This window comes from Trachymyrmex septentrionalis, unplaced genomic scaffold (genome assembly GCF_001594115.1).
Source record: "Trachymyrmex septentrionalis isolate Tsep2-gDNA-1 unplaced genomic scaffold, Tsep1.0 scaffold99, whole genome shotgun sequence".
NCBI classification, from domain to species: domain Eukaryota; kingdom Metazoa; phylum Arthropoda; class Insecta; order Hymenoptera; family Formicidae; genus Trachymyrmex; species Trachymyrmex septentrionalis.
The window spans coordinates 337,568-346,245 of NW_017306182.1; the positions used below are offsets into that span (position 1 = coordinate 337,568).

The window sequence follows — 8,678 nt, forward strand, 5'->3', positions numbered from 1 at the left end:
GTGTGCGTATGTTTCATCCACCTTTTCAAATTTAGAAAATTTGAAAACGGATTCATATTCAGCGCCATTTTAAACATTGTAACAAATGAGAATTGATAAATAAATTCAAGTTTTCGGATTTTCGTCTGTCATTTTGAATCCGCCATTTTGGATTTTGGAAATCTGGTACCAAATTTGTATTCTGTGACCTTCATAATACCCCGAGTAATGAGAATTATTCCAGTCAGTTTATATTTCAGTTTTTGTCATCCGCCATTCTGAATCCGCCATTTTGAATTTTGAAAATCTGATGATGGATTCGTAATCAGCGATCCCAAAAACACCCTAAATGAATGTTTCCTTTGTGATGAAAAAGTGTTATAATTCGAATTCTACCTTTTGGCCGCCATATTGTGTCGGCCATTTTGTGTAGTAAAAATCTGCACACAGCATTTGTTAGCCCTTATTTTTTTACGAATTTTAAGCCTTTACTCGATTATTTTTATGGAAACCAATTTTGGGTAGGCGGGTTCATCGGTTGACGGAGAATGACCCATATATATATATATATAGTAAGTATAGCGCGAGGGAAAAATCTCATAATTTACCTCGCCGCGAACATTCGTGCTTTGTGTATACACGCGTGTCACGATATCGCATCGCGACGCAAACTTGTCTACGATGAAATTCGGCAATTACATTGTACAACGTACCATACACACACAACAAACACACTCACGCACACGAGCCGACGCGGTTTTGGCCAGCATGTTTTATTTCATTATTATATTGTTTTCTCGCTTTTTTAATAAATATTTCTTCATTATTATTTAAAAGTACATCTTGTTTTTATCGCATTTCATCTCTCCAACACAAATTTCTTTCGCGTTCCCAAACTCTGACCGAAACTCCGACAAACTATTCCGCGCGAAAGTAAGTTACAACTTTTTTTAATTTTTTAAATAAATGTAACAACATAAACATGATAGATTTAGTTGTTTTGATCGATTTCTCCCATTTTCCCGATCTTTCCCCAAAATAAACGATATGCCATTTGACTCCACTTGAGTAGCCATTTAATATGACGCATAATTTGTACAGTCAGGACCAAAAAGATTGCAACATTTTTTTTTTAATAGTTTTTGAAACGCAAAATTATCTGAATGCGAATCATTGCATGCGTTGGTTAGGATATTTGTCAACGTGATAACAAAATCAAAACATACAAGATGTAGAAAAATGCATTCTGTGCGCCACATATTGACAGCTATCCTAACTAGAGATTCTATAAGTAGAGATCGACTAAAGCTCCAGTATGATGTTGTGAAACCGGAAATCACCGTGATTTTAAAAATGCGTTAATATATCAACGCCAATTCAATATATCGTAAGATTTGTTTATTGTAATTTTGTTAACAAAGTTGTAATGAACAATTATTAGTAAAAATTTATTTTTTGTAAATATAAAATTATGAATAAAATGGACTAAAACATACAAAATATATGAAATTCGAACATAAAAATTGCTCTTTATATATATATATTTACACACAAGTAATACTAAGTCTGTATGCGAAGTAACCTGAGTATTTTATTATTCAAATAATTACGTTACTACTTGCTTATTTTGATGATCAGTTATTGCATAATAACACATAACATTTATAACCACATTTTTAATGTGGGTGAACAAGACTTAATAAAACACATGGCCTCAAGCTTGTGTGCAATTATAGCCAAAAACTTAGTTGAATCTCACCTGTCAGAATAAAAAAGCAGTGTGAATTTAGCTGTTATGACATAGAATTATGACATCACAAATGAAAATTTTGACAACAAGCCGCTGTCGCTTTTCTTACTCTCGTATTCACTTTTCTCACTCTCACATCCGGTTTCACAACAACATGGCAGAACCAGTCACGGATCGAGTCAGCATTAGTCGATCTCTACTTAGAAGATCTCTAATCCTTACCGCTACACAAGCAGAGACTCATATTCTAACAATTTTCCGCGTTCCAAAAATTAATAAAAAACTGTTACAGTTTTTTAAACCCTGACTGTACATCTCGGAACTTCTGCTCGAAAAACGGCATTAACTTAATATCTTCCTTTAATGATTAATGTTCTAAACTAAGTTTTTTTAAGACCAAACCATTAAAAATTAAATTTAAAAATTCATTAAAAAGACAAAGGATAAAAATAGAGAAAGAATGGAAGGATGCCTTCCTTAGATTTTCTATCTCGGAAGTAAACAAAGAGTCACATATCCCAAATCGGTCTTTATATCACTCCAAAATATGAATCAACATCGTGGAGGCTATTCAAACTAGTTTCAATGAGCACTTATCATCGATCCAAATTTCGAATCAAGGAACTTAATCCTTAATAAGAAGACTGGATCACGTGAGAGAGATGAGGGGTGGGAGGCAGGGAAAGGGAGAGGGAAGATGAGAAGGAAGGAGGGAAGGAGGGAAGGAGGGGGAAATAGAGAGAGAAAGGAGGGAAAAGGAAAGAGGAAGAGAGGGAGAGGTGGGAAAGAGGAGGAGAAATGAGGAAAGAGTGGAGGAGAGGGGATAGGGGAGAGAGAGAGAGAGAGAGAGAGAGAGAGAGAGAGAGAGCTCCACATACGCTGGATAAGCGAAGATGCCGTTCATCGGAAGTAAAGGCACACTTATGCGAAATTGGTGATGGAAATGCCCTAGATTTTCCGAGCCGGCTCGGAAATAGCAGAAGGCCGCTAAAAGCAAGAGAACCTATCTTATAACCATATTTCGTATCTTAGGGCTTAAGGTTTCGCGGCCCGCGAGGATTTGTGTGATTTGCGGCGTCGCGTAACTGTGGGCCAATCGGCACGTGACAAAGCCCCAATTAGTGGAAGGGGGGGATCAAACGGCCTGCGTAGATCCACGGAAAAATTCCGGCCGGCATCGTGCTGTGACCAAGTCAAGGAGTGTTGTAAGAGAACGCATAATCCTCGAAATTTTGAGGCGAAAACGTGAATATGAAGCTAACGAGAAAGCAAGTAGCAGGAACGAATATCAGAAGGTTTCAGGAGTATAGACGGACGTTACCCTAGTTATAAAGCCGCTAATTGCGAGGTTTTAGGTACCGGGTGGATCGCGCGTTAATAAGGCTTACGTTATTTCAGGAAGCCGATATCATGGCAGTCGCGTGAACTTAGCATTTATTAGCCACGTGCCACTTGCCCGTGCGCCTTTTAGGATAAAAGTAACGATTGCGCTCGCCTTTGCCACAGCCGAGTCAATTTTGTTGTGTAATTTGTCAAAATTTCTGCTAATTGTGACGCAGAATAACGATAAAGTCAGTGCTGAAAAAGCTGTTGCATGTTGAACCGGTGATCTATTTCGCTAATTTAAATATTGTCAGGACATGAGTTCGAAGTATTTCGGCGGAAGGCTTTAATCGTCGAGTATTGCGTAGTTATTCTGGAATGTTCGTTTTTCTCGCGTGATCTTCTTTCTTTGTGAACTCAGACCTTGTCTTTATCCGATACGGCTGCCGAATATCAGCCCGACAATTATATAAATTATAAATTCGACTTTCATTTCGGTCGTTGCGGAGTCTGACCAACTATCCACGAGTTGTTAAAACTACCTATACGAATGGACATCTCGAAATATACTTATTATTCATTTTCTTGTTGAATTCTGTGTCATTGTTGCAGTCTATCTCTCTCGTTCTCCGATATTCCTCGCCAGTAGCGAACCACCCCTGTTATCGTTGCGAATTGCAATTACGCGTGAATCTGATAAAATAAGGGACATTTAACAAAAGAGAGACACGCTCTCTCGTGCCTGGCGCCTAACTTGAGTTTCTTAAAAGTGCGGATATTTAACGACAAATCTGTTTTATTATGGAGCCATTCTGGAAGGAAAATCGCTCACGGAAGAAAAATATAATAAAAAGTACGACAAAGTTGTTCGTGAGTATATTCACAATGTATATATAGAGTGTTTGGAAAGTAATGATAAATCTTTCGCATAGGCGCAGAATAGACTAATCTGAGAAGAAAATTCTTTACCATTTTATGATTTTAGCGATAGTTAATAAGACATTAATTGCTAAATATTGCTGAAAATTGGTCTCCAATAATTTGCTAACTATTGCTAAAATAGTAGAGGACTTTTCTTTTCAGTTTAATTCTGCTCCTATGCAGAAGATTTATCATTACTTGAAACACCCTATATAGGATGTCCCATATGTCCCGGTCGGCTAATCTTGGCTAAGTATGCACTTTTGGGAAAAATGTTTCAAACGAATGTTGCAATATATAAAGTAGTGTATTTAGTTAGCAGTTTGATCTTGGGTGGCGTCACCAAGGTCAGATCAAGGTCATATCAATTTTTTTTAATGAAATAATCTATTTTTGATTCCAGAATCTAATAGCTGGTATCAAAAGCTTTTTAAAACACTACAAAAAAGTTATTTTTCATGAAGTACTTTTTGAGTTATAAAGCTTGAAGGTTACTGTACCGCCGGCATTAGCATTACGCAAGGTATCCGACCGACGGTTAAAACTTCTTGAATGTTAATAAGGATAATGTCCTGGATAATACAGAGTCCGGCAAAATGATCTCCCACATTTTGCACCGCCACTGTGCCCGAACCACTGAAGAGAGGGGGAGCTTAGCGTAGTCGGTTGGTAGCTCGCGCCTTGCCATTTCAGTTGTCATGAATTGGACGGGCGAGCATCGTGCCTTCTTTATCGAAACATATTCTTCAAAACATCCCACAAAATGCTCTTTTAATAACGAGTGACGAAGCTCATTTCCATCTGTCTGGCTGTGTGAACAAGCAGAATTTTCGCTACTGGGCACCAGAGAATCCGCGGCAGCTCCATGAAAGGCCACTTCACAGCCCATTTGTTACCGTTTGGTGTGCTGTTGGATCTTTTGGCGTTTGGGGTCCCTATTTTTTTGAAGAGGGAGGCGTGACGGTTATCGTAACTGCCGATCGATATGTCGACATGCTACGCATTTTTTGGAACCAAAACTTAGAGAACTTGAACATCCGGATGTGTGGTTTCAACAGGATGGAGCTACGGCTCATACGGCAAGAAGGACAATGGACGTTTTAAGGGAAATGTTTCCAGGACGCGTAATCTCGTTATGTGGAGAAGTTGGGTGGCCTGCGCGTTCACCCGATCTTGCCCCATGCGACTTTTTCCTTTGGGGCTACCTGAAAGCGAAGGTTTTTCAACACCACCCCCGAACCATTGACGAATTGAAAGCAGCAATACGCCAAGAAATTACAGGAATATCGCCTCAAATTACTGCTCGAGTGATGGAAACTTTTAGAAATCAGCTTCGAATGTGTATCGAAAAAAATGGTCGCCACTTGGACTCTGTAATTTTCAAAACTCAATAAAAACAAATGGCATAGCATACATTTTCAGTTAATAAAAATAAAATCTAAATAACATTTACAATGGCGTTTTTATTAAAGATTAAAATGTGGGAGATCATTTTGCCGGACCCTGTATTTGTCCAGATTAAGGCCATTGGAGATTATGCTTCTTATTTCCATTTTTTGCATTAAAAATTCATTTTTATGTAAAAATGAAAATAAAAGGTATAATTTATAATGGCTTTAATTTGGATAGCGACGCCATCCAAAGTCAAACTACTAAAATACATTACTTGCAGAGATAATTACCGACATAGTAACGTTGCGAAAAGGACAATAGCATCTATAAATAAGCAGATATGTCGAAAGTAGAGACCGAAAGTGGAGGGCCGAAGTAGTGGAGACCAGCGTGTGCCGAAAATGATTAGAAATCCAGTGCTAAAAACAATAAGATTCTGATCGGGAGTCCAGAAATAAAGAGTGGCGACTGGAGCACAAGACGATGCCACTGATTCAAACGAGGCAAAGGCATCTTCCATACAACCCGGAGCTTTGTCCAAGAGCCACCTCGAGTCTCATAGTAGATGCTCCAGAGCCAAGGAAATCGCGATTGAACCTGGCAACTGTGTGGCATGCAGAAGTCGACCTGCGAATAGAAACGTGGATTGGGACACTAATTGGTGCGGCTGTAAGCCTGATTGGATCCCTCCTTTCTGAATGTGCCAACACCGAAACGAAATATGTATTGTACAATACAACAATTATAATAATCCGAGATTCGGAGTAAATCGCGAAATATATTGACGCAAGCGTATTGTGCGAATTCTTTTATATATCCGGCAAGATCCGCTTTAGTGCGGATAAATTATAACCGTGATCATGCGTAGTTTACATAGATATAGATAGTTTTAATTTGTGCATCTGTTCGGTCCTAAATGGAATCTTCTTGTTAAGTTCTAATAGAAATTATGCAAATATAACGTAATGAACTTCTGTCTTTGATCACCAAATAGTTGTTAATACTCTGGTAAAATAAATCTCTCTCGAGTCTTTTAATCACGTTAACATCATTCAAGCCTTGTATACAAAATTCCCGTTACACACTTTACATGTATTGCAACATTTGTCTAAAACATTTTTTTCAAAAGTACTTTCCAAGATATTCAGCCGGTCCGGGACATATAAGACACTCTGTATATACATCATACAAACAAATTTTCACATGATTTACGTAAATTACATGGATTCTATGTGAATATATTTTCTTCTACAAATCTATTTTCATCGGAAGTGAAGTGAGAATAGCCGAATCTTATCCAATGTCTTCTCATGGTGGCAATCTTCTAAATTATTTACATTTTATTAAACTTATTAATTATAAGATTTTTATTATATTTATACAATTATTTGTATGCTAATTATAAGTTAAATCAATAAGTAATTCATTTATCAACTAAAGAAATGGTGTAATATGTAAGACAAGAGACTCATAATCCAGAGGTCCTAGGTTCGAATCCTACAAACAAGAAATGTTATATATCTGTCCGACATCGATTTGATTCTCCATGAAATACGAGGGTGGTCCCAGAAGTAGCCGACCTGACGTACAGATGGCGGTTGTTGTATAAAAAAAATCACTGTAGGGGAATGCACCAACTTTCTAAAGCTTAACTATGAAGTTTGAAGACGCTACGTTGTTCAGTATTTATTTGGCAGCCATCAATAGTGGACGATCTCGGTGAATTTACAAAGATGGAAAAAATTGGTCATCGTTATGTGATACAATACTTTCATTTGAAAGGTCTTAGCCCAACCAATATCAAAGCCGAGCTGGATTCTACTCTGGAGGAGTCTGCTCCTTCGTTTACAACAGTAAAATATTGGGTGGCAGAGTTTAAACGAGGCCGTACGAGCTGCGAAGACGAACATCGCAGTGGTCGACCAAGTGAGGTGGCCATTCCAGAAATAGTGAAGAAAATTCACAAAATGGTATTGGGTGACCGTCGATTGAAAGTGCGCGAGCTAGCAGACATGGTAAACATTTCAAAAAGTGCTGTACATCGCATATTGGCTGAAAATTTGGAGATGAGAAAGCTGTGCGCAAGATGAGTGCCGCGTTTGCTCACAATCGAACAAAAGCAGCGTCGAGATGTTTCAATCGAGTGTTTGGCGATGTTTCACAGCAACAAAGCCGAATTTTTGCGCCGATTCATAACCATGGATAAAACATGGGTCCACCACTTCACACCTGAAACAGAGGAACAGTCGAAGCAATGGACTGAAAAGGGGGAATCGGCTCCGAAGAAAGCAAAAACAGTTCCATCGGCAGGCAAGGTCATGGCGTCAGTTTTCTGGGATGCGCGTGACATAATTTTCATTAATTATCTTCAGAAAGGAAGAATAATCAATGGCGAGTATTATGCGAACTTATTGCAGCGTTTGGGTGATGAAATCAAGGAAAAACGGCCACATTTGGCGAAAAAGAAAGTGTTGTTTCATCAAGACAATGCACCAGTTTACACATCCATTATCGCGATGGCCAAAATCAATGAGTTAAAGTTCGAATTGCTTCCCCACGCACCCTATTCGCCAGATTTAGCCTCCTCGGATTATTTTCTCTTTCCAAAGTTGAAAAAATGGCTCGGTGGTAGAAGATTTATCAACAATGAAGAGGTGGAGTCTGCGGTTAATGGCTATTTTGAGGAGTTCAACGGTTCTTACTATAAACAGGCCATCGAAGCTATTGAACATCGCTGGGAAAAGTGTATCCAGCTAAAAGGAGACTATGTTGAGAAATAAAGATATCTTTTCCCAAATTTTTTGTGTTTTCTTTGTTAGGTCGGGTACTTCTGGGTCCACCCAGTTATGTTTTTAAAAATTTATTATAAGAGACACGTATTTTTTTATACGGATGCTAATTACTGCTTAAGGGGTGAAATATCCCTTTGAAAAAAATAGCGTTTCTCTTTTGAGTCGAATATTGTTGGAAGTATAAAAGAAAAAATGGAGAAAAATTTTTTAACAAAAGTTGTATGATTTTAAGAGACCTTTAAAGTTGTGAAAAAAAATTATTAAAAAATTTTTTTGTTTAGTAATATATCCTCATCGTTTTCTCAAATTTTTTTAAATTTTATTATACCAAATTAAAGATTATCTTTTTCCAAATTCAACCATGTATTAAAAAATTATATTACAACATATCATTTTTGAGAATTAATTATAAATTTTCTTATATACTCTATCCGTGCTCATGTGCGTAATTATCGTCGAAATAATAAGACATATGAAAAGATAGTTTAAGTAAAATTTGTATAGTTTTCTATGTTTTATGA

At 37.6% G+C, this 8,678-nt stretch overlaps 1 pseudogene; it reads left to right on the top strand.

Annotated features, from left to right (window-relative positions):
• The first annotated feature begins 5,848 nt into the window (after positions 1-5,848).
• LOC108756366 lies at positions 5,849-8,234 on the top strand (annotated as a pseudogene).
• The last annotated feature ends 444 nt before the right edge of the window (positions 8,235-8,678 follow it).